General features: G+C 46.8%; 1 long non-coding RNA gene across 1 annotated transcript in view; it reads left to right on the top strand.

Moving 5' to 3' along the window:
• Nucleotides 1-22,904, top strand: part of LOC112551833 — a 40,953-nt gene extending 18,049 nt beyond the window's left edge. Inside the window, exons 2-3 of the long non-coding RNA XR_003096138.1 lie at nucleotides 10,672-10,787; nucleotides 22,785-22,904. This is a non-coding gene — a long non-coding RNA (uncharacterized LOC112551833). The remainder of the gene's footprint in view (nucleotides 1-10,671; nucleotides 10,788-22,784) is intronic.
• Nucleotides 22,905-24,494: the final 1,590 nt, after the last annotated feature.

The raw sequence follows: 24,494 nt of genomic DNA, 5'->3' as shown, positions 1-24,494 counted from the left end.
AAGCTCTCATTTTAGGCATGATGGCTAGGGACAGACATTCAAAAAGCCTGAGCCTGAATTGATTCAAGCTGTGCAGGTTTGTCTAACCTGACTAGGCTGAACTGGTTTGAAACTGGACAGACATTCTCTCTGGACTGAGGAAATTCAGGCACACGCCTGCAGTGGATCAGGCTGGAAGTCGGGTGGAGCTAGAGCAACCTTCCCTTCCCTTCTGCAGGGAGCTGAGCTGAGGGGGGTGTGGCCAGGTGGCATGACTCTCTCATTAGGGATGGCTGCCTGCAGTCCCAGGCTTTTCCTCGCTGGCTGCTCACGGGGTGGGGAGTGTTGTCACCCCCAGTCCCTGGCCAGCACTCTGAGGTAAGGAGGGGTGTGCAGTGCATGCATCTGTTGATGATACAGAGCTTTTCAATCTCCCTCCCTGCTTTGTCTCACTGTCTGCAGCAAACTGACAGGCGAGCAAGCCAGTGGGAGTGGGGTGGAGAGGGGCTGATAGTGTTTATCACCCGATTAGCAAAACAATAGCCTCTCTCCACATTACTTCAAACTTCTTAAACAGCTTACGGGCTGACCTGTTGATCACCTCTAAAAGTCCTAAAGCGGTCCCTGTTCTGTCTGTCCCAGTGAAATTGGATAGAGACACATACACAGACGTCTCTCAGCATTTGCTAGCATACCACATGCTGGCTACGGTCCCTTCTGTGGCAGAGAGGAGGAAGAGATCTCTGCTTAAGCAGTGAGTGCTGAGAGGGAGGGAGAGGGGACCATGGGGAAGCCAGGAGACCCTGCTGTGCCTGCAAGTCTGTAAGTCTGTGCTGAGCTCCAGCCAGGGAGCAGAGGGGAGGGGCCAGCTCTGCTGGGGAGCAGAGAGGCCCACCCAGCCCAGAGAGCATGCCGGGATGCTGGGGACTCTGGTTTAACATAAACCACTAAGGGGTCTGGGGCAGACATTGCATAAACTGGTTTGAGCCAAATCAGCTAAGTCTGATACTACATTCAACTAGGTTTATCTCAACCCGGTTTCAGCCATTTTCAAATTGGTTTATGTGCACTGAACATCTGTTCTGTTACAGGTTTAAACCGGTTTCTGATCACTTAAACCAGTTTATGAGTAATGTCTGTCCCTAGCCGATATGAGAAGAGGTTGAGGGACTGCAAAGGTCACAGCAGTTAGATCATGCTATTATTCAGTCTGGCATATGACTATCATGGGGCTCCTTTACATATACATTTTTAAAAATATTTTAATTGACTGATGATTTTTCCTTTTAATTTTAGCTGCCAAGTTTTTGTGGCCAATTTTCTCTGTTTAGGTTATTTTTAATCCTTGCTCACTTGCTCCCTTTACTCCAGGCTTTCCAAATGTTTATGATTTTAACGTTAGCCCACATGACCTGGAAACACATGCTTCACAACTTTACTCATGTGAGTTGTCTCTCTGATGTCAAGGTAAAATGTGTTCCTTGGTGTTTTTAAGATTGGGACCTTGGTTTCTTAACCCTTGCCCAAGAAGTTCAGTTTACCAGCCTTTTTGTAATAAATAGTTGTCTGTTGTTTTTTTTTTAGCGCAGCTATGTATTTCCTTCTCTTAATAGAGGCACTACAGATGTGCAATACTTGGCAAAGCACTTCTTTTTACCCTTTGTTTTTGCTTATGACTTTGACTGTAGCTTGGTTCTTGATTGTGTATCATGTTTTTCCCTCCTATACGACTCTGAATAATCAATTAAGAAAGCCAAGAAAATAAATCAAAGCGCCAGCTAGTAATGCAGAAGGAACGAAGGGAAAAGCAGCCATATGGATTTCATCACCAGTGAGGAATAACACATATCACAGCAATAACCGAGTGTAAATGAGTGTGTGCATTCGCTGTGGCCACTTCCAAAATGATTGTTTTTGTCCACAAGTTACAGAGTCATTCTGTGGTTTCCGCTCAGTTCCCCTGGGACAACTGCATTCCAGAACCACCTAGCCCATTCCCAGCGCTTTCGTTTGCAACATGGCTTTTGTTGGTTGATGCTTTAAGTTTCTGTGCAATTAACCGCGCACTGGATGTGGTTCAGCAGTCCCAGGGAAATCTCTAAAGGACACTTCCAAGAAGTGTTTGCCATTATGTGCAATGACAATTTCCCATTCTCATGCACTGTAAAAGCCCCGCAGCCTTGGAACTCTCTACCACTTCCCTAAACAAGAATTAATCAAAAACCTCAGGTCTTTGACAGCCAAGACAAATCATGGAAGGAACTTTGTTTGATGGAGCAAACCGACCTGAGCTTTGTTTTTTGATTTGAACTCAAAAGCTCCTTAGAGCTTGGGCTGAGTTAATGTGTTGACAAACACAAGAAGTGCTGAAGGATGGACCACAGAGGCACTAAAAAATTAGACATTTTTTTCTCTGTGAATTTGTCAAAGTTTACGTCTTTTTCCAAGACCTATATTCTTTTGCGATGTGTCCTTTTGCCTTATTGTTAACACAATAGTAGTGCCTTTATTAGCCATCTGATCTATACACATATTAATTAACATACACAATACATACTAAAAGTTTTTCTAAATGCAGGTGGATACCAGTAGTGTCAACATTTATGAATGGGTTCGTCTACACATGCATTAATGCGCTTTTCCTAATGTGTATTTAATTTAGTACCGCCAGTGTGAGGTACTAAATTAATGCAGCTTAGCATGCCCTAATGTGCAGTGGCACAAATATATGCTTTTTTAAGTGATGTTTAATGCATGGTAGCCTATTTTATTGCAGTTTACTATAACAGCACTTTTTTTACGCGCTTCCTTAATGTGCAGGAAAATAAGCTACTGCACATTACAGCACATGTGTAGACGTGCCTACTGTCTTCCAATCCGAGCTGCTTAGGATGCTTTTGGAGAAGCCCTTTTTTATGGGAAAATACTGGTTCATTGAAATTGCGTGTGTGCGCGTGCGCGCGCACGCAAAACAGCTGTTTTGATGAACTGTTCTGCTCAAAAGAAGTTTGGGGAAAAGACTTAAAGTTGCAGAAACATTTTGGTTTGACATTTTCTAAGTGAAATATTCCAGATTTTTGGTTTAAAACAGACTTTTTTTCTATCTAAAAATTAAATGCACTCAAGGGCAAAAAGAAAAAAAATCACAAATTAACCAAATGGTCAAACTCAAACCAAATATGTGAAAATCATCAAAATAGGACAACTGTATTGCTCCGATCTGGGTTTTCAGCTCACAAAAAAAGTTTGCAATTTTGTCATTTTGTCTTGATTCAGGACCAGAAAAGTTTGTTGGTTTTTGGGGGGCTTTTTGAAATCTTGAGAATAGCCATTGGATGGGAAAATCAGTCCCTTCCCATTCTCAACTTCCATTTCCCCTATGGGTATAGAACTAACTGTAATCTCCAGGACTGGCAAAATGGCACTTTTCATCAGCAATAAAAATCACACGTTTGTTTTGTTTTGAAAACCCTAAATAAAGTCTTCTTGACACGATCCTAGAGCTGGTCTCTAATTGCATTCTGTTGTAAAACAACTTTTCCTAATCAGCGATTATGCCCAGCATGCCATTTGGGGATGAAATTAATTGCATGTGGACGCCAAATTGTAATCTAGTCTGGGTTCTGGAAAGAATCAAGGGTCTGAGACTGCATGACCACCAGCTGTGGAGGAATGGTGTTTGGGGGGCAGGGGGTGGAGGGGAGAGGAGAGGTGGAGGAAGGAGATAAAAATTAAGAAGGGACAGATCAGGAAATGCATGACAGAAAGCGCAGACCACAGGGATCCCCAAGCATTACTGCCATAGTTTCTTTGATCTTGAAATATCTCCTTTTGTCAACTGTCATTGTTCAACTCTAGATTGTGAGCTGTTGAGAACAGCTCTAGGATGTCCAGTGTGATTGTGGCCAGAGGCCAGGAAGTGCATTGAGATACTTCTACAGCAATAGCTGTTCTTTCTCTCTGGCCGTTATTATACCAGTGGCTGAGCAGATGGACCAGCACACGTAGGATGAGATACAGAAGTCAGAGAAGTCCATTTCTGGAATAAGTCTGGTTTTGTTTTAGAAAGAGAATTAGGCCCTGAGTTAGCAAAATGCTTGTGTGTGTTTAAGTCTTACTGAACTGAGGTGTACTAACAGGCAGGTCCTTTGGTGTTATGCTGAGTCAAGACTTTGTTATGTTATAGTCCTTGCGGTTATTAAAATGTCTTTTAAAAATGCTGGAGCCCTGCCACAAGTCTTTTGCATAAAAAATGATGAGGCAGGAATAGTAGATAACACAAGAAGTCTGGAGGAAAGTCAGGAAAGTTTGATCTACTCTTAGCCTATTACAGTGACACTCAGTCCTGACTAATGCAGGAGCCAGGGATCAGTCAGCATTAACCAAAGCTCCACAACCAAGTACACACACTCAGGTGAATAGTAGCAGATGCATGCCAGCTGAAAAGACACTATGCACTATGTAGTTACATATGCTGGGTTAGGGTCATAGCATGTTTTGCATTATTCACAGGCAATCATTTCTGTGATAAGGGCCTGCATAGAGCCACAGGTGATAAGGTGAAGAGGCATTAAAGAGCTGCTGCTATCTCAGTGCTACTGGCCTATTTTGTCAGTATGCAGGAGCCCCAACAGCTGTCAGGACTGTCTCAGTAGGCAGTCACTGGCATATCTTCTAGGCACGGGTCTGAGCTGTCATGGTTAGATGTCCACAGTCTGAATTCATCCCCAGATGACCTCCTGTCCTCGTCAGCAGTGGTCCCTGTTGATGGACCTTTGGCCTCTCTTAGGCCCTGGCCTCACTTCTAGGCCAACCTAAGAGCGAGAGGAGCACTGAGATAGGATCTGTGGGGCTCCAGGCAAGCCCAGGTGAGAGGACCAATTTATGAAGGGGTTCGGGGTGGACCCCTGCTGAGCGAGTAGATCAGCTGCTTTCAGACTGATCCCTAGAGTCTTGGCTGGCCAATGCAAGGGGCCAGGGCCAACAGGCTGAAGGGCAATTAAGCCCACTGCAAAGGACAAGCCAGGGCAGCAGAGAGCCCTGGCACCCTGGTTGGCCTAGAAGTGAGGCCAGGGCCTAAGAGAGGCCAAAGGTCCATCAACAGGGACCACTGCTGACGAGGACAGGAGGTCAGCCAGCAAGCAGCCTGGAGTGATGGAGGCTGAAGCTCAGCCATCTGATGGGAAGTATCCTGTAAGGGGTCTGAAACAGAGTTGGGGCCAGCGACCAAGGATATGTTAAAAGGTAGAGGCTGGAATAGGAGTGAGCTGCCCAGGAAGAACATTAATGAGCCCAGGGAGGGAGGTATGACACCAGGACAGGTAGTCCTGTCCTGCAGTGGTCCTGGGGCATGACCTAAAACTACACCCTGCTGGGTTTGGATGGTGTAGTGGGACTGCCTGTGGCAGGGCAATCTCCAGGAAATGCCATACCTATGTCTCCCTAGTGAAAGGTGAGTATGGGACGCCGGAAAGCCTTGGCCCCTACTGCCTTGTGGGTGACCCTGTAGAGGAGAAAAGCGAGAGGAGCACATCCAGAGAGAAAAGCACCAGGCTTGGGTGACAACACAGGGACCAGGAGGGCTTGAGGCCCAAAGCCTGAGAGTGAGGCTTGGGCAACAATACAGGGGCCAGGAGGGCTTGAGGCCTAGTGGGAGTCCTGAATTAGAACGAGGTCTAGTGAGAGGCTGAGTTAAGGGCCCAGGTATGTCAACAGACACCTGAGGCCTGAGTGGGCTGTAGGCCGAGTTGAGACGCCAGGGGCTGGAGTCAGCCCAGAGTGTGAGGCAGTAGGCCTGATGCCCCGTCATAGAGTATGGCCTGAATTGAGTGGCCTGAAGGTCTGTGAAGGGCCAGGACCAAGAGTGCAAGAGTTGAAGCCTGAAGGGCCATAGAGAGTAGGGAGCGTGGGTGGTCCTGAAGGACTATGAAGAGTAGAGCAGAGTGTGTGTGGCCCATGATGGGGCAAGATTGAGTGTAACCTAGTAAAAAGGGTAGCATGAGTGTGAGACACAGTTATGGGGCATGTGAAAGAGCCCCAGCATAGGGGCAGAGTTTGGCCCTGGAGAGGGCTAAGTAAGTGTCTACTTTGAGGCATGGGACATGGTAAAGAGGATGTTGGAGTCATGTAATAAGCCCTTGGCATCGGGGCATTAAATGGGCAGCCTCCCACCTAGAAACAACAATTAAGGTCCAACAAAGGCATGGCAGATGAACCAGGTGGGCAGACTGCCCTAGACAGGTGGGTGGGCCAATATTGTGACCGGCCTTGGGACAGCCCCCATCACACTCCTCTGAAAATCCCCCAAGTGTTTTCCTAGTTTACAACAGGTCATGCTGCCCTATCTGCCATCACATCAGTGCAGGCTACTGGTCAGGTGTGTGATCCCACTGAGATTAAGCACACTGAGCCCAGATGTTCTGTGTTTCACCAGCACAAACCTTTAAGACTCAACGAGGGCAGGATTTGGCTTGTGCCACTAACTGTAACTGCGCTGCGATGGGGCTTTCTCTGGTACAGAAGGAGTTAAAGACAGTCTCTGGTCTGGGCTAACTCTGCCCTGCAACCAGTGCCAGGCCTGGAGGAGGATAAAAGGAGGCTGCCTGGGTCAGGTAGAAGATAATCTGCAGCTGAGATTGAACTTTCCTCTACTGCAGGCAAGTGGCTTTTTTGGCCAGTGCAAACAACCAAAGAATACTGGCAATGGCTTCCAAATGCTGGCGTGCTCATTTAGCCCCTGAAAGCACTTAGCCCCTTGCTTATGCCCTTGTGTATTCAGGACACTGCATTTCCTGGTTGTTTCTTTTATCTTGTGTATTCCTCATCAAGTCTGCAGAGGCTGAGTATGTCCAAGCCTTCCTGCTCAGTTCAAGCTGGCACAGCCCATGATTTTGCTACCTCGCTTTGTGACTCAGTTTCCCCTGTATATTAAGTGGCAGCACTAATACTTAACTTGCAAGGCTAAAATAATTAACTCATTGAGCAATTGGCAGCACTAAAAATTGTTGTTTATGGTGTAGTTAGTAATAAACTAGGGCTGTGGTCAGAAGAGTGATTATCTCCGATCGAGGATGGTCTTACTTTTGCACCTACTTTTGCATGGGAAGCTGAGCCATGTCAGCTGCGCACAGGTCCAGAAGCTGGAGGCAGACTGACTCCATAGCTGAGAAATCAAGGCTTGGGGCGGGGGGAAAATCTCTCGACTCTTTCACTGACCTGCTGAGTGACCTGAAACAAACCCTTCCATATTTCAGTACCTCTGTTTCCTTCTTGGTGAAATGGTGATAACATGACTACCCTTCCTCTCGGTGAGACGAGCCCTTGAAAAGCTACATGCTCTTGTTTCTGGGGCTTGTGATAATGATACATTAAGCAGCATAGACTCTGAATTGCTTTGCCCAAGCTGCACTGGCTTTGCAGTGCTGACAGGAGTAAAAACATGTGTTTGTGTTTTGGTCCTATAAAGTGAACGGGTATGACTCACCAGAAACATGTGGGGCAGATGTCTGTCTGTGGTAATGAGGTGTCACTTTTATACAGTTTCTTTTTCTGAACCCAACCACATTTTAAAGCTACTTTGAATGCCCTGCTGGGGGTGTTACCGAGCTCAGTTTAAAATGGCATAGAAGAAAGATGTAGGGTGATGTTTCCAAAAGTGCTTGAGTGATTGAGAAGTCTCGAGGTACATCTGTACCGCTTCCCTGCCAGGACCGGGCCTGCCACTGAGGGAAATGAGCTGTGTCTGCCCACTCCTACCCGGTGCCTGACCAGGTCTGGCTGTTTTAGCTGTCAATGCTGCCTTCCTAAGCTGGATCGCACGCTGAATGAGTGGGCAGGGCGTATTAACCTCAGCGCTGGGCCCCGTTGGGAAGAAGCCATTAAAACATGGTCCCTGATCATGAGGGATGCTGAGGGTGCCAGATGCCTAATCACTTTGCTCCTCTTAAAATCTTACTTCTGCCAAATCTGACATAACCTATTCATTCAGGTCCCCATTCAGCGGAGCACATAACCACTTGCCTAGTGCAGTGGTTCTCACCGGAGGTGCCGGGGCATCCTGGCATGCCATGCAACCCCCTCGGGGTGCCACAGTGTGGGTGCTGCTGTGACCAGGTAAAAGTGCCTTGTGTGCACCTCGTGGGATCTCATTAGGTTTTCTGACCAGTAAAGCAGGCAGGAGACCTGGCTCATGCTGCAGCCCTTCCCAGTCTTCACCCCTACCCTCCACCACGCTCCTGCCAGAAATAGAGGTGCGTGGGCCATTACCCCAGTTGAGGCAGCACCACAGTGGCTCTCAGCCAGGATGCTGCCGCACTCAAACAAAGTTGTTGAGCCCTGATTCTAAACAGATTGAGAACCGCTGGCCTAGTGTAAAGTAGGTTTGGATTTTTAATCCCATTGAAGTCAACAGGATTTAAGCGCATGAGTGCCTGCTTCACGACCTGACAGAAATGTTAAGACACAAGCTCAGCTCAGTATGACTTGCATGCAGTACACACTCCTACTCCCCCTTCACACTGTGCAGCTCAATGCACTTGCTAGCAGCAGCACTCCTCCATTAGCGGTGCCCTCATGACCTCCACGGCATGCAGCCCTTGCTTCAATAACCCGCTGCAGGGCTGTCAGTGCGACCCCCTCAATACAATCCCTACTTTCCATGTGAACTTCCTCTGCTTCCACACAGTCTGCATGGGTCATTACAGCAATGTCAAACTCTTCCCTCCCAACTGAGCCCCTATGGATACGATCAACAGCCGTACTGGAAAACATCTCCCGGAAACAGAGGCATGCAGGTGGGTGGAACTACTTCCCAAACAGGGAAGAATCTCATAAAATGCCCTTCTTACTGGGAAGGAAAATGTTGCAAAGAAGCAGCACATTCATGGTGCATCTACTTCGTGCATATGTTGCAATGGCTGAACAGTGCATTAGGTGGCATCACTCAGGATGGAAGCTGAGGTGAGTCTCAGCTCACAGTGGATGTGCAGTGACCAAAGATCTGTAAATTATTTAAAACAAATGACACCCCAAGGCAAAAAAAAAAAATGTTTTTCTGGAAAATCCCAATTTCAGAGTCCGTGGCTCAGAAGAACCCCCTGTAAATGTGGCTGTCCCAGAGGCTCTGATTCAGCTGAGCCATGAGTATGCTCCCGCTGCCCACAGAAATGATCTTGGATCTTTTCTGGAAGGGGGAGGCACAGGGAGTTGAACTATCTGAAGTCTGGGTCCAAGCAAGAAGGCAAGGATGGGAATGAGTTTGGAGGGTCAGTACAAAAGTGGCAAAGCCGGGGCACTGATTAGCAGACAGTGATTCCAGCCCATTGCTGTGAAGGGAGACGCTCTGCATTGGAACTGTGTCCAGATAACTGCACCGGACAAGGGACATGACCCCTTATCACAGACCACCTTGCTGTAGAGATCAGAGTCCTCTATCGAGTCACAGAACAAGCAATATATGAGCCTTCCATTGATGAATTTGCCTAATAAGAGGTTACAACCATCCATATGCACTGACAGGTTTAAACACTGAGGCAAGATGGGACTTCTATAGGGTGGTACAAGGGGAGATAATTAGGAACCATGGAATGAAAATAAGCCAAGGGAAATGTAGATGACATCAGGGACAAAATCCAAACGGTGAGATTCAATAGGCTGTGAAACGGTCCCCTGAGAGAAGTGCAAGCTCTGTCATTTATGACTTTTCGACCTGTGACAGGACAAGGCCCTGAAGAACTAAACCCAATGCTGCATTGCGGTGGAAGGACATAGCTGATCTAAGCATGCTCATGACCAACAGAGCTTTGGAATGGGGAAGATTTTTATTTCCCTGCCTCTGGTCCTGGCTGCTGTCTTCTGCCTCACAGGACAGTGGAAAATTAAAAGTGTGAGACTCCTGGCAATTGGTCAATGCTAACTACAGTGGAGGGGAGTGGGCAAGTTTCTTTCTGATCTTAGTTTGGTATTCTCTGACGCATGAAAATTAATTGGCCTTGTAATGTGTACCCCAGCTAGTGTGACTGCAGCTCACTGGAAAACGGGGGTTAGACCTGGAGATAGGGAGTCACAATGTCTGGGTTTTGATCCCAGTTCTGACACTTATTTGCAAAAATGATCATTGCTTGAACTCTTGGGCACCCAACTGAAGACCCCTCGGACTTTGGTTTGACAGTGCAAAATCCTGCCCCCCCACCCCCCAAGTCCACCTATGGCCAGAGGGGAAAGCAGGTGTTCGATGCTTCTGTAAAGTCAGGTTATCAATGGCCTTTAATTCAGCATCAAGAAGTCAAAGCAAAGGCTGCATTTGAAAATCCAGGCTTAAAAATAACCTCTCTGTGCCTTGGTTTCCCTCTATAGAGCAAGGGAAATTGTACCTACCTCAGAGAAGTGCTGTGGCCAGTAACATTTGCAAAGTACTTTTTAATCCTCTGTTGAAAGGTTCTGTGTGAGGGAGAGTTATTATTATTACATAAATGTGTCTAAGATTTTCCTGCATGGGCCTTCAGCTTGTCACAAAGATGTTTCCCCTTTGCCAGTGCATCTGCTTTTTGCAACGAGGCCACAGAGTCTGCCAGGCTCGGGTCCACTCTAATATACCACACTGAAGCTTTGGGTTAAAAAGCCCCAAAACAATCAAGAACCTTTAAATCAATAAAAAAATAACTAAATCCCTTTTCTCTCTTTTTTTTTCCCTAGGAGAAAAACTGTATAAGGATCAAAAGGGAAGAGTAGTGACTTTGCTGAGGATCTGCGGATGCCTCCCATTCCATCACACAGGTGTCCATCTCTGAGCCTGGAGGGGAAGAACACAGGTATGCTTGGCCTCCTGGAGCGTGGTTGGGACAGCTGCGAAAACATGTGCTCTCCGTCATGTCAGATCATCCGGCTAAAGTAAACCCATGAGGTCATGCCGACACTGTTGTGTCACCCTGTAATAATTAGGACCACTGCCCAGTTGCCTTACAGCCCCCAGACCCAGCTTGCATACAGGTGTGTTGTTATTAAGCAGCTGGCATAACAAGGCCATGCCAGTGCAAAGTATGAAACAGCACTAGGCTTGTCCAAAACTAACATAGCTGGGCCTTGAAATATGGTCCAGGGGGTACAATTCTCCCTCTTGGAGATGAAAACAAATCGTAAAGGTTAAAAGGCAGGAATCAGGCCTGTTGCATTGTACAAATGTAGAGGAATCTCTGTGCATCGTCCCAGGAGTAAAAGCAGTTAATAGGTAGCCAAGTCAGAGGTTTAAAAATAGAACCCTCCACATAGCTATTCGGTGATGTCTCTGCCGTACTGGCCAGTGTTTGCTGCTACAAACCCCAGCAAGTTCAACGGCAGATTTTTAACATTGGGCGTTTGCTTACACACAGTGGGGTGGCAGATGGGAGGGGGGCTTCGGAAAAATCGACTTGAAAGGTGTTGGGATTACAGGTAACATGCCAAATTCCCTTCCCTGTTACGTTAGCTCAGCTCCATTGAAATCAAGATTAACTGTAGAGGGGAGAAGATTTTAGTGGACAATAATCTGAGAAAGGTATATATATGTTAAGAAGTCCCCTTTCCTTATCAGATGAGGGACAGGAGAATCAAGTACTTCTTGGTGGGGTCTTGTGCTGTGACATGCTGGAAGATTGTGGTACAAAGAATGAGGCTGATCACGGCCCATTTGACTTACACCTGTCTTGCTATAAGTGTGGATTGCTACAAAGAGTCATTGGTAGTGTGTATGGATGCCAAGATTGCTTGCGACTCTGAAAATATGTGGTGTTTTGTATTAATGGGAGCAAGCTCTTTTATAGAAGCCCCAATGCAAGAAGTCTTGTGCCACACCTTGGCATCTCTTTCACAATAGCAAATAGGATCCAGTGCATATGATAAAGGCATAAACCTGAGGTTCCTGAAGATGCCTAATGTCAGACGAGTCTGTTTGGAAACCTCTATTTTCTGCTGGGCCCTGACTAGTGAGCATAAATATGAGAACAGAGAGTATCTGCTGGGCCTATTAAAGCTGCCATTCAGTATAATGTTCAGCCACTAGGTGTCTCTGTGTGCTGTAGCACAAGGTCCCTGGTAAACGAAGGAGACAAAGCTGGAGCTCAAGTTGTTTCGGAGTCTGCTTCTGTGCTTCCCGTTTCAAAGCCTGAGATTCCACATATCATGCAATTTGTTAGGGTGTATTTGGCAGTCTGGTATTCACAACTGCCCCGAGTTACAGCTCCAACCACTTGCAGTGATCCACTGTAGTAATACACTGGATACTACCTCCATCCTTACTTGCATTCAGTCAAGTAAGCACATTAATTGAAGCAAGTCTCATATGACACGGGATCGGTAGAGGCTATCCTTTTAATATCTTGTTATTTATTTGAAGCTTGTATCTTTCCATGAGGCTGTCAAAAAGGATGCATGGATCAGGATATACAGGAATAGAAGTGGAGCTGACTGGTCTGAAAGGGTTTCAGTAATGTAGCTTTGATTCAATGAAGAGGATTTTTTTTTAATGCACCATTACAAGCTTCTACCTCCCATAACTCAGCTCACATTTTCTCACCCAGCCTTCTCTAAAACTCTATTGCCTAGTCTTTTTCCCACTGCAATACCCTATAAATCCAGAGCAGGTGCGCACAGCTCGTATTCCAGTGCCAATCTGATAGTTCAAACACTGCCCCTGCCTCCCTTAAGGAGAATCATTTGCAAAAATAGAGCCCATTCCAGCCGAGAGGAGACCTGGCAGGGAGTTCAGCTCCCCCAGCTGTTCCCTGGTGCTGCATGATCTCCCTTTCCCAGGGCAGCTGTGTGCTCCAGGCATGATGGAGCAGGGCCACAGTTTGCTGTTGCAGTTGGGAGCTTTACCCACAATGGTGTTTCTGGTCTGGGCCTTTTTTGCCTGTGAAAAAAATGTCAACGGAAACCTGTTGAGCTCTGTATTGGCAATTTTCTTCTTTACCAGAAACCTTCTATATTGACACTGTTAATACCGTTGTGCTCAAGAACCATTCTCTGTTAACAGCTTTTTCAGTGGCTTATCTTTTGATCATCTTCACACTGATAACATGACTAATAATTTCATGCTCCTATCCCTCTGGTGAGACCTCTTTAATCTGAATATTGCTGGTTTTATTCTGAGCATCTTCTTGGAAGAGGGATAGGAATACTAGGAGCCTGACATTGTCCCTTAACACCTTCCCCTCTGCTCATGAAGTAGCATTATCCGCATAGGTTTTCTGACAGGGAAACTGAGGCACAGGTGGGCAATGACTTCCCAAAGACACCCAACAACATGGGTTTAAAGCCCAGGACTTGTGGCAGTTTTGATTTTGATCTCAAAGGAGAAAAGGTGTTGCCTGAAAGCAAACTTTCCTTATTAAACTGAAGCAAGATTGACTATGTGGCTGACACTTATAGTGGAGGCCCGTCTCCCCACAGCAATTGCTGTCTTTCACACAGCCTGTGGGAGGCAAATCTCTGTGTTAGAGGCTGGGAAGGCAGTGCTAAGATCCTGGCAGTATATATTCCACCAGGCTGGATGGTGCAATATCTGGGGATGCGGGGGAGACAGAGCTTCCACACACGGAGGTGGGAGATATTGAGAGAGAGGAACAGTTCCAGTTAAGCTACTGTGTTGTCTACTAGTCCACTTAATTGTGAGGGCAGACTTGGGGAGGTATAGCCACTCTAAGGTTGATTTCATCCGTCCAGCAGGCGGGCCGGAAGGGTGTGCGGGTGACGCCATTAGCTTTCATGATTTATATGGATACCAGAAGTCTTCACTGGGAAAGCAGCTCTCTCCACTGCAGTTGGATGTCATTTATTTTTGGTATATGTGGATACTTGTTTTCATCACCCACTAGCCAGCAGGCAAGAGTATCTCATAACTTATGCCTGTGATGTCACCTGGCTCCAGTGAAATTACGAGACGCTGCGCTGCAAGAGACTGAAAACCAGCAAGCGTGTTTAAAAGGCAGCAAGAGACCGGGTTGAATGAGGAATTTTTGTCAACTGACTTCTCTCTGCAGCAACAAAGGCTTGGCTGCCAAGAAACATCACAACAAACAAGGAGAGGGAGATATTTATGGAGCCGCAGGAGATCAGGAATATGGGACACGTGAAAAAGCACTGGGATTTGCATCCTCAGTAAAATCAGATAGGAGGGAACTTAAACATCCTGCAGAATGACTGGTATTGTTACCTCTGTGGATCGGGTACAGTTTATAATTCAGCACATCTTGAATCATGGGCCATATCATGAGTTCACCTCTTAGGGAGCATGAAGGGGCTTCTGGTGCCAATGAAGTTCATCTTTTGGTCTCTGATCATGTGATAATACTTTAGCCCAATCCAACCTCCTTTACCCAACATCTGTGCACCAAGGACTTGATCCAGAGTGCACAGGAGAGAGTGCAAAGGCACTTGTTGACTTCAGCAGGCTTTGGATTAGGCCCTAAGAGACCTTCTTTCTTCATGCTGCTGCACAGGAAAATGCTAACACAAAACCTGGAGTGGAAGATGCCAAGTCAGTGCCATTTGGAAAATGCAGCTCTGCTGTATTGTATTGGATCCCAGGCTGAGGAGGTGGCAGTCCCTGTTTAGGTGATGCTGCTGAAAACGTAGGTGAAATTTTCAGAAGATGCCAAGTGATTTTCAGAATATAAAGCCCATGTTTAAGAAGTATTAAGGTATCTCAAGATGCAGCCAGGAGCCTTGGGAGACTTGCAAAAGTGCTTAGGTGCCTAGAAGCAAAAGCAGTAGCAGTGGCCACTTTTGAATATCCCACATAGCACTTATCTCCATCATTTTAGATATCTAAATACCTTTAAAAACGTGCCCCTCTGTCTCACTGACTTGCACTGAGACTCCAAAGAGGCTAGTCCACTTTTCAAAATAAGACTTAGCTCCTACATTCCTTAGGGCATTGCCTTCATGGTGCAAGGTAGCATTGGGATGACATGTGCCAGGCCAGCTCTGTATATGCTAGCTTCCACCCCAAAACAGGGCAGCTGCCTTTGTGTGGCACTGTGAACATGCCAATTAAGGCTCTGAGCAGAGCTGACTGGTGCTTTGCAATAAGACAGCTGCACTGCATCCATTTCCAGAGTGGGTATGACATGTCTCGGCATGGTGCTGCCTTCCACCATATAGACATAACCTTAGGTATTCTTGAATATTTGATTCTTTAGCCCTCGACTAAAAACTAGAGAAGCTAAGCTGCCTACATTGGAATTTTCCCAAATTAAGGTGGGGAAGTATCATATCAAAAGCTAAACTCTCTTAAAGCTAGTGGCTATTTGGCTCATAGGTTTGGGTTTGTGGCTCTCTGTGCATTCAGCTAGAAACTGAAAATAGTTCTGGATCGGAACTGCCGGGATAAATTGTGTCCTGATTTATAACCCCCACCCAACATGCAGATCCTTTGATTCCAACAATCAGTGAATTCTGATGGGATTGCACAGGATGTGAGTCAGGGCAGAATTTATTCTGCTGTACAAGTATCACCTCATCATCACTGAAATGGGCTGGAACAAGGAAGTCATTTAACAGTGCACGCCAACATTACGCTATAGTTTAGGACAGGTAATGCTAAAAGACTCTCAGTCCAGTGAAAACTACAGGGGGTACATATAGGCAGGCAAAATACTGCAATTATGTCAGGACCCCAGGATTAATCTCCACTGCTCCAAGAAATGTCAGGGGATTTTTAATGACCACAACTGATCAAGACCGTGAGGCAGTATATCATCAGTGTGTTGTTACCTAATTGCAGGCCACAATGGGATAGATTCTACCAGAAGTTTAATATTGTAAAATCCAAGATGGAGGAAGATTAGTCAGGCTGATCCAAAGGTATAACTAAGAGTAATGGAGTGCAACTGAGCAAAGGGAAACATGCCTTAACATTGAGGTCTGTTAGACTACAGAACATTTCCTCAAGGGAAATGGGGGAAAGCTTCATCATTTAAGTCATTGAAGCCTGGGCTGGGTAAAGTACAAGAGCAGTTTCAACCTGTGGTTCACGGGTCCCTGGGGGCCTCCAGACAATGCCTAAGGCAGCAGTTCCCAAACTGTGGGTCACGACCCCAACTGGGGTTACAACGTCAGTGGATGGGGCTGCGATAAACAGGGATCCGGGTTTTCCAGAGTGAGAAAGATGTGGGGAACCGCAGGTTTCCCTTGGCAGGCTGGCAGAGCTCCAGCCTGCAAGGGGCTGCTTGGGGCTGGGGGGAGCAGGGGAGGGCGATCAAAGACAGGGGCTGCCACGTGCATGTGCGTGTGCACATGTAAGCCAAGCGGGGTGGGGAGAGTAGCTCCCGCAGCTCCTTCCAGGTATGTCTATAGGGTGAGGCAGGGGGGAAGGGGCACAAGCGATGTGTTGGGAGAGCTGGTGGGGCACAGGTGATGGGGACAGGGGAGCACAGGTGACACAGCAGAGTGGGGTGAGGAGGCCCAGGCAACTTAGTGGGGCACGGGGCTGCAGCAGGGCAGACCAGCTCCAGGCAGGAGCCGACTCCATGGCCCAGAGGGCAGGATCTGGTGCAGGAGGGAGCACCGCACCACCACGGAAACCAAGGTGAGGCATGGCAGCAGCAGCGGTGTGGGGTTGTGCCCCCGCTTCTGCTGGGTGGGTAGGGGGCACCTCACCTTGGCGACCGTGGTAGTGTGGCGCTCCCTCCCATGTCAGGTCCCGACCGCTGGGCCATGGAGCCCCCAGGGCAGGGCAGCAAGGTGGGGTGCCCCAAGCCTGCAACGGGCAGCCCACATCCTCCCCCTCACCATGGGCTCTGCTTCAGTTGTGCCGCCTGTGGTAGGGGGAACGGAGGGTGGGAGCCGGGCTCTGCACTCCACTTCAGCTGCTGCCTCCCACGGGAGGCAGCCAGGGCTCAGGCACTACTGGGGTGGGGGGTGCTCTGGGTTGGGAGTGAGGGGCAATGCTGAGGAAATGGGGTTATAAATGGGGTCATGCTAACAAAAAGTTTGGGAAGCGCTGGTCTAAGGGGTCTACAAAAGATGGCTATGAAAGTAAAGTTTCAGATCCCAGAAAAAGCATCCCATTTCCAAAGAGGTCTGCACCTCCATTCAAAAAAAATGTTAGGGGTCCTCCTCACCTCCATTTGCAATTGTTTAGGTGTCTGCAAATGAAAAAAGGTTGATAACCACTGTACTAGAGAATACACAAGGTAGGCAACAGTCCTCTGTTGCCAGAACTAGATGACACGGGGCGGGGGCTGCTATTACACTTGTTAAATGTCGCTGGATTTAGTGCAGCCATAATTGATTTACCTTGGTGCCACAGAGACCAGAGCCAGGCCCTAAGACACCTTGGAAGGTCCCGTTGCCCTGTTCAGTAGGTACTGCATCCCTCTGAGTTTTTTTCTTTGAGTGGGGCTAATCATCTCTTGGAAATGTGGTGGAAGATCTCTCCCGTTGGAGACAGTCTGCTGTTGACAACAGTCATTAGTGGGATGTTGGGAGACCGGAGTCCTCTTCTGCTGTATGACCTTGAACTATTTACCTCACCTTTTTGTGCCACTATGTGGGGCTTTTAAAGTGGGCGGGTGATTTAGGATCAAGAAATCCCACCAAAAATCATGTCAGTGCTTTTCAGAAAGCCTGTTCTCTGTCTCTTTGACCATAGCCCCTGTGGACACAGCTGAGGCAGCTTTCTACAAGCTAGCTAGTGTGTACTGCCAGCATGTAGCTACACAATGCTGACATATTATACGGGCATGTATATGGCCTAACTTTGAGGCCTCTAGGCGTTACGGCAATACTAATGCTACTGATACCTAGACAGAACCACTGGGGACACCTGTGTGAAGATATCCATAATTAGTTTGCTTGCCTTTTTGGTATTGGTTTCTGAAACTAAAAGCCCACAGAAGATTGTGTATCTTCTTGAATTTTTTTTTTTTTTTACTTTTAAGAAGCATTTATTCCAGGGAGGGTGACAAATCGGGGCCAGTAGAGATTATGTAAGTGGAACAGGCTTGGTTCTTCCTTCACTTATAGCGAAGCCAGTCTGTAATGGCAACGTTGAAATAGCTCCCACTGTCTTCTGGGATGGTCATCTCTCCTTTGCCTAAGGAACCCAGCCTCATCATACGTAAAGTATATGGTCTGGTGCTTATACCGACTGTGTTTCACATAGCAAAGTCTTGCTGCATAAGCAGAGCTTGGCCCGCCTCCTGGAATTTGCTGTCGAGCACTGGGTGGGACTGCGCTCTTTGCTGTCCAAGCTCACGGTCTGGTCTTCAAGGTTGGATTTATTACTGGTGGCTGGCCTTTGTAGTTCATTACATGATGACTACTCTGATCGCAGAGGATAACTGTCTTCTAGACCAGTCTCTGAGGGAACCTGCATTCCTTTCTTATCTACTACCAGCCTGATTTATGCTTTCAAAAATTAGTCCTTTATTTATTAGCATAGCAGAGCCAAAAGCCATCTCCAGTGCTTTCTGTTGCATATGCAAAATTCCACCACCCTTTACTTGCTTCCCTAGAGAGCTTCACTAGTAAATTCAGTCTCACACAATCAGATGCTGCTTCAAAGAGACTGACTTTTATAGTGGCCAGGCAAGAGTCCCCCCCAAGCAAGTGCTGAGGTTTATGAGCAACCTGTTATTTGATACCATGCCCCCAGCAGGGGGGTCCCATGGAGCTGTGTAGTGAAACACAAACTATTCCATGTGTTTAGTAGAAAGAATGTGCTCTGCTTTTCTGACCTTGTCTTGGACCAGTATTGCTCATGTGCTCCCAGGATCTCACCCACACTGGTATAAAAGTAGGGCTAAGTGACTCCAAAGGAGTTCTTTGGATTTACACTGAAGTGGCTGAGCTCTGTTTATGATGCTTCTTGAGCTAGTGAGGGGAGTACAGGGTCTGACTGAGTCTAATGAAGCCCTAAACCCTTGAAGTGAACAGTGCCTGCCTCATTGCTATCCGCAGGATCCAGACAAGCGCAAAAATAATAACAAGACTACCAACAGGCCCAGCTGGACAAGGACAACTTTGGCTTCAACTTAAAGGCAGCAGAGGCCTCTACACTGCTGGTGCACAGAGGAAGAGAATTATGTGAGCCAAGTGAAGCACAACAGGCAAAAGCTAAGAGGGAATGATGAGAATCAGATAGAGGGTGTTATCAAACAGCCCAAGAGAAAAAGACTGTCAGCATCTCGTGAGGGACCAACAAATCACTTGGAAGAGATAGGCTAATGCAGAGCCTAATCCACAGCACGATTAATAAAACCTGACAAAGCCAATGTATCACTGACCTGCAAACTTAACAACATTCAGACGCTGTGAAGATCAACCCTCAGGCAATAGAATTTATAGCATGGAAAACTTAAGAGAGCTAGAAAGGTAGCTGTAGTATATAGGAATTGGGTAGCATCTTTTTAAACAATTTGGAAACCAGCTAGTGGGCTATCGTATCATTTGTTGCTGAAGCCACCAAGGCTAAGTACAGATAGTCAAAAAGCCCAAGCCTGATTCAGCCTTTGCAGGTTAGTCTAAGATTTACAGATTAAATTGAAACAGAAGCCAACAGACATTTAGCTTTGATTCAGGAAATGCAGCCACATCCCTGTAGGGGCTCAAGCCAGAAGCAGGGGAGCGCTAGGGCAAGTTTCTCTGGCTGTGTGTTCACTTCCTCTTCCTGATGCCCCCGAGGTCTCTGGGATTTGCAGTCCAGAATTACAGCAGCAGGACTCTGCAGGGTTGCTGATGGCTTCTGGGATTTGTAGTCCACAGTTGCAGCCAGCAGTAAGTTCAAGCAAGGGAAAGGGTATTTAACCCCCCTCCCTAGCCCCAGACCCCAGCTGGGGTTTGCTTGGGGAGGGCAGTCCCTTTCCAACCCTCCACCCCCTCCCCATAGACTGAGCTGCATCCCCAAATGGGCTTGGCCCCCCTTGTCAGCCAGCCCTCGCTGCTCCAGCTTGAGAGCAGAGGAGCAGACACAGCCTAGCCCAGCCCAGCCCAGGGCTGGAAAGCATGCTGGGATGCTGTGGGACTGTGATTTACGTTGAACCAGGAAGGGGTCTGGGACAGAAGTTTCATAAACTGTTTTGACCCAAGTCAGCTAAGTCTGATACCCCATCCAACCAGGTTTATCTTAAACCAGTTTCAGCCATTTTGAAACTGGTTTATGTGCACATAGGTTCTGTTCTGTTACAGGTTTAAACCATGTTCTGATCACTTAAACTGATTTATGTGTAACTTCTGCCCCTAGCAGTAGATGGAAAACTAGGCCTTTTTTGTTGGTGTGTAGCCAGAAAACATGTTTGTTAAGAACCCAGCCGAATCCATGTGGTTTCCTCCTATTCAACACAATAGTCAGCATACTACAGGGGTTCATGGGGCAGTCACTACAGGGGGCATGAGAGAGTTTCCCTCCACAGGACAGGCTTTGCAAAAAGCAAAGATTTCCAAGTCCAAGTGAAAAGTTGGGCTCCTAACTCCATATTCTGCTTTTTCAGAAATGCTGCATTTTTTCTTGCCCTCTAGATGTCCTTGGGTTTCATTTCTGGGGTGCAGGGACATCCTCCTCCTTTATATTTACTGAGGGCTCAAGTATGGCAGACTTCACTGCTCAAGTAGTCCATTGAAATCCACAGATGACACCACACCCTTAACAAGGAGACAAATGATTAGGACATAAGTGGGGCTCTAGCCCATCTTTTCATTGCTGCCCAGGGTAGCTGGTGAGTACATGAGATGAAATACATTGCTCACTCTGAAGCTTCAGGGAGGAGTGTGCTTCCTTCCTCCAGATTGTCCTGTAACTGCGGCAAGACATTACAGTCCCCATTACATTGACCATGGGTGTATGTGGGTGACTGATGTTTCATCCTCTGCTGAGGGGCCAGCATCAGGCCCCACAGGATGTGTAAATCCTCAAGATGACTTTTGTGGGGCTGTGGTGATGCCCAGGCCTCAGCACAGAGGGGATTTTGCCCACTGGTCCTGACTGTGCTCACATTCAGACTGCTTTTACATTGGAGTGCCTCCCCCAGTTTCCTTGGAGCTACTCAAGATTTGCTTTGGTGTTTGAGTGGAGGATCAGGTCTGGGGTATTTCCTTTTCAGGGGCCTCAATGGAAATCAGTGGGTGTCTTTCCAGTGATTTCAGCAGGCTTTGGACTAGATTCAAGTAAACTCAGTCCTACAAAGTATTTCACAGACTGTGCTCAATGCCATGTTCCTAGCTCAAGCAAGGGTCCCATGGAAGTCAGCAGGAGCCAGGTACGCCCAGTTGAGGCACACAGCATCAGGCCCTGTATGTTATTTATTACAGGGAGGGATGAGTTGGCATAACCGCAGAATAGAGATAAACAAGGGAAGACATTTTGATCAGTTTAAAAAAGAAAATTTCTAAAGGGAAAAAGAAGAAAAACTCAGAGTTGCCAACGACTGTAAAACACACAAATTATTCAATCTGTGCTTCACAGACAAGACATTTTTGATTCCAAGGCAAAGAAAAATAGGCAAGACTTCAAGCTACAAGCCAGAAATATCATGTAACCGGTAACAGGCTTTTATTGACATAGGAAGTGGGATGGTTTTGATAAAATAAGAGCCCGTACAAACAATTTTCTTTCCCCATAACTCAGACTGAAGCACTGCGTGGTTTAAAAAAAGAATATGTTTATTTCCACCTCCCATGCCCCCCACTGTTTTTTTTGCATATTTGGTTCTCAAGCAGACAAAGAGCGCGGTGATCGAAGGACTGATAGTTTGTAGGTAAGCACAGCGCTGGGATTTAAGCTTCTTCTTGCTTAAAGGGGTCAGACACCCACAAGATGCCTCTTGCTTAAGCTCTCAAACTAGGGCTGAGCTAGGAGCCTCTGACCAAGCTATAAGCTCAGTGCTGGTCTCCTGTGCACTGAGGAATTTCATCGTGAAGTAACAGTGGTACATAAGGAACAAGGGGGCACAGACAGTCTTGCAAGGTGCTTTAGCTGCAGATTTCCACGTATGTCCATGCAGTTGGCCCTTACTGAAAACCAGAAATGCCTGAGAGCTCATCCTGTGTCTGTTCCAGTCCTTTCCCTTTGTGGTGTAGGCAGAACCTGCTTCCACGGTTGCTGAGCCCAGGCCACAGTACAGGTAGCCCCTCTGTAGTGAAATTAGGCTGTACTGGCTGGTTTTGACTGCAGGTCAGGAGAATGCACAACCTGCCTGTGCAGGCATATTCATGGCAACAGCTTGACTCCTGTGTCTTTTCTACTACCAGGGACTCCTGTATTCTTAACCAGAGATGGACTTGCACTGAAACCACAGGTCCAAATAATTTTGTAGAAAGGCCAAAGGGTGGGAAATGTCCCCAGGTCTGAATCCCACAGGCAGCCATGCTTATTCCTTGGGTTTAGACCTGAGGTATTCTCTGAAAGACCCGCAGTTCAGGAACTCACTGTCTTCTCGAGTTTGTTCAGCCTAAAAGCACATCCCAGGCCAACTCCTCCTTTAGCCTCGGCATTGGCCAGTGCCCGGCAGAGACATAGTCTCTATGCATTTCTGTCATTCGGGATTGCACTGAGAAAGTAGGATAGCAATGGCATAAATGTATCTTTATTAGGAGCCAAACCAAGCTGCTTTTGAAGGGCTATTTAGATTTCTGTTTGGATTTAAAGTTTTCCCCTTGGGTGCAACCTTTGACCTAGAGTTCTGTCTGGCCAGAAAAAGATCTCACTTCATTTCACTTGTCTTTAAACTAGCCCTCAGCACAGCCCTATTTGGCTGGTTTATATGTGCATAAAAGTGGAAAAAGTTAATATCAAGCAGTTTTCTTCACACCCTTCTTCCTCCTTCTTCCTCAAGTCTCTGCCTTCCACCCCCCACCTCGGCTCTCACCTCTCCAACCAGGAACTACAGAGCTGTTTATGTCTGCCTTGCTGCCTGCTTCTCATTAAGTGTCCAGCGAACTAAACCTTCCCCGGGGCTGCCAAGTTGTCAGAGGCAGGTGATGTAACTCTGACGCAGTGGGTGGTATCTTCACAGCCGGACTAAATAAGAATTGGATTTGGAACGCCCAGGCACGTGCACACCGTGGCCCACTGCCTATTGCACTCTTCCAGCGTGCTGGTAGGAATCATCCCTCTCTGCCTTCACTATGTATGTGTGCATCATAGTTTTCACATTTTTTTGAAGGAAAAGGAGAAAAATGATACCCATGCAAGTCACCCAGCTGCCTTTACTCCATGTAGAAAGCAGCCACCAGGGCAAGAACTAAAACAGTGCTTCTCAGTCAGGACACTGTCACCCTGCGGGGCCTGGAGATCCTTTCAAGGGTGCCATGGGGTGCCACACAATGTTAGCATTGTTAGGTGTTCAGATGCAATTCACAAGTTAAACCCAGAGTTTTCACATAGTAATCCATAGTGTTGACCTGTTGTGAGCTTTCTGAATTCTTGACAACAGAAGAATTGCTCTTTTATTTTTCTGCAGTCAACAAAGAATGAAAACCAAGAACTGGCATTTTCCAAGGGGTTCACCAAGTCTGTCAAGTGGTGCCTTGAAATATCAAGAGGTGCCTCAAGTCTAAGAAGGTTGAGAACCACTGAACTCAATTTACTGCTTACAAGTAAAACTGTACACAGGTATGGCTTTTATTTGGCCCATATGATATCAGATGATGTGCTGAGAGAGGATGCTTTTGGGAAATGGAAGCACCAATGTTATCTGGTCTACATCACATGGGTGATGGAATTAATAATTGTGGCTTCAACTGATGTCTTTTCTTTCACTGTGTACTACTGCCCATGCACATCTCTGCCCATTCTCCCCATGAGCAGAGCTAGTGGGCAGCATTTTGCTCTCAGAGTGGCTACAGCATGTTGCAGAAGAGATGCTCATGTGTGCTCTCCTCCTGGAGAGGTTGCTTTTGTGGTGGTCTTCTTTGGTCTGTGCATTTCTCATGGCGTGGGGAAAGATCACAATGATGCCAGTGGGCCTGCATCATTATGGTGGGCAATGGGCAAGAGTGCTTTAGCCATTAGCTTTGAGGCCTGGTCTTGATTTACTAAGATGTGCATTTGTGCATTCCAGTTTGGAAAGGGGAAGTTCATTAGAAAGATTAATCTTTTGTTACTTCCAACTCTCATCCCACAGTATGTCTTGCTATTTACTGCTGGATCTGTTGTGTGGAATATTCTGCTTTGTCTGCAGTTGAATACTCACATTGGGTGTTGTGTTAACAGAGTTGTTTGTGTTCAGCTCCCTTGGTTTGCTTATTTTTTTTAAATGACATTTAAAAGAGAAAAAGTGCAGGGAAAGGGGAAGAGGTGTATGAAAAATCAGTACTCTGTGGTTTCAAGCATACATGATATTAGAATGGAATAAGTACACTGAAAATATTTACAAATTCAATGAAGTGCCTACATGGAGACAGAATCTGTGATGTGGGATTCAGGCGCACGCAGGAAGTATGTTATTTTTAATGCTCTCCCATGCATGTATACTCTAATTTTGCAGGACTCTCAGGAGTTTCCATTTTGTTGTGCAAAGTTCCAGCCATTGGCATTTGGTTGC

This window comes from Alligator sinensis, unplaced genomic scaffold, assembly GCF_000455745.1.
Source record: "Alligator sinensis unplaced genomic scaffold, ASM45574v1 scaffold1496_1, whole genome shotgun sequence".
Lineage (NCBI taxonomy): Eukaryota > Metazoa > Chordata > Crocodylia > Alligatoridae > Alligator > Alligator sinensis.
This window is presented reverse-complemented; position numbering and strand designations above follow the sequence as displayed.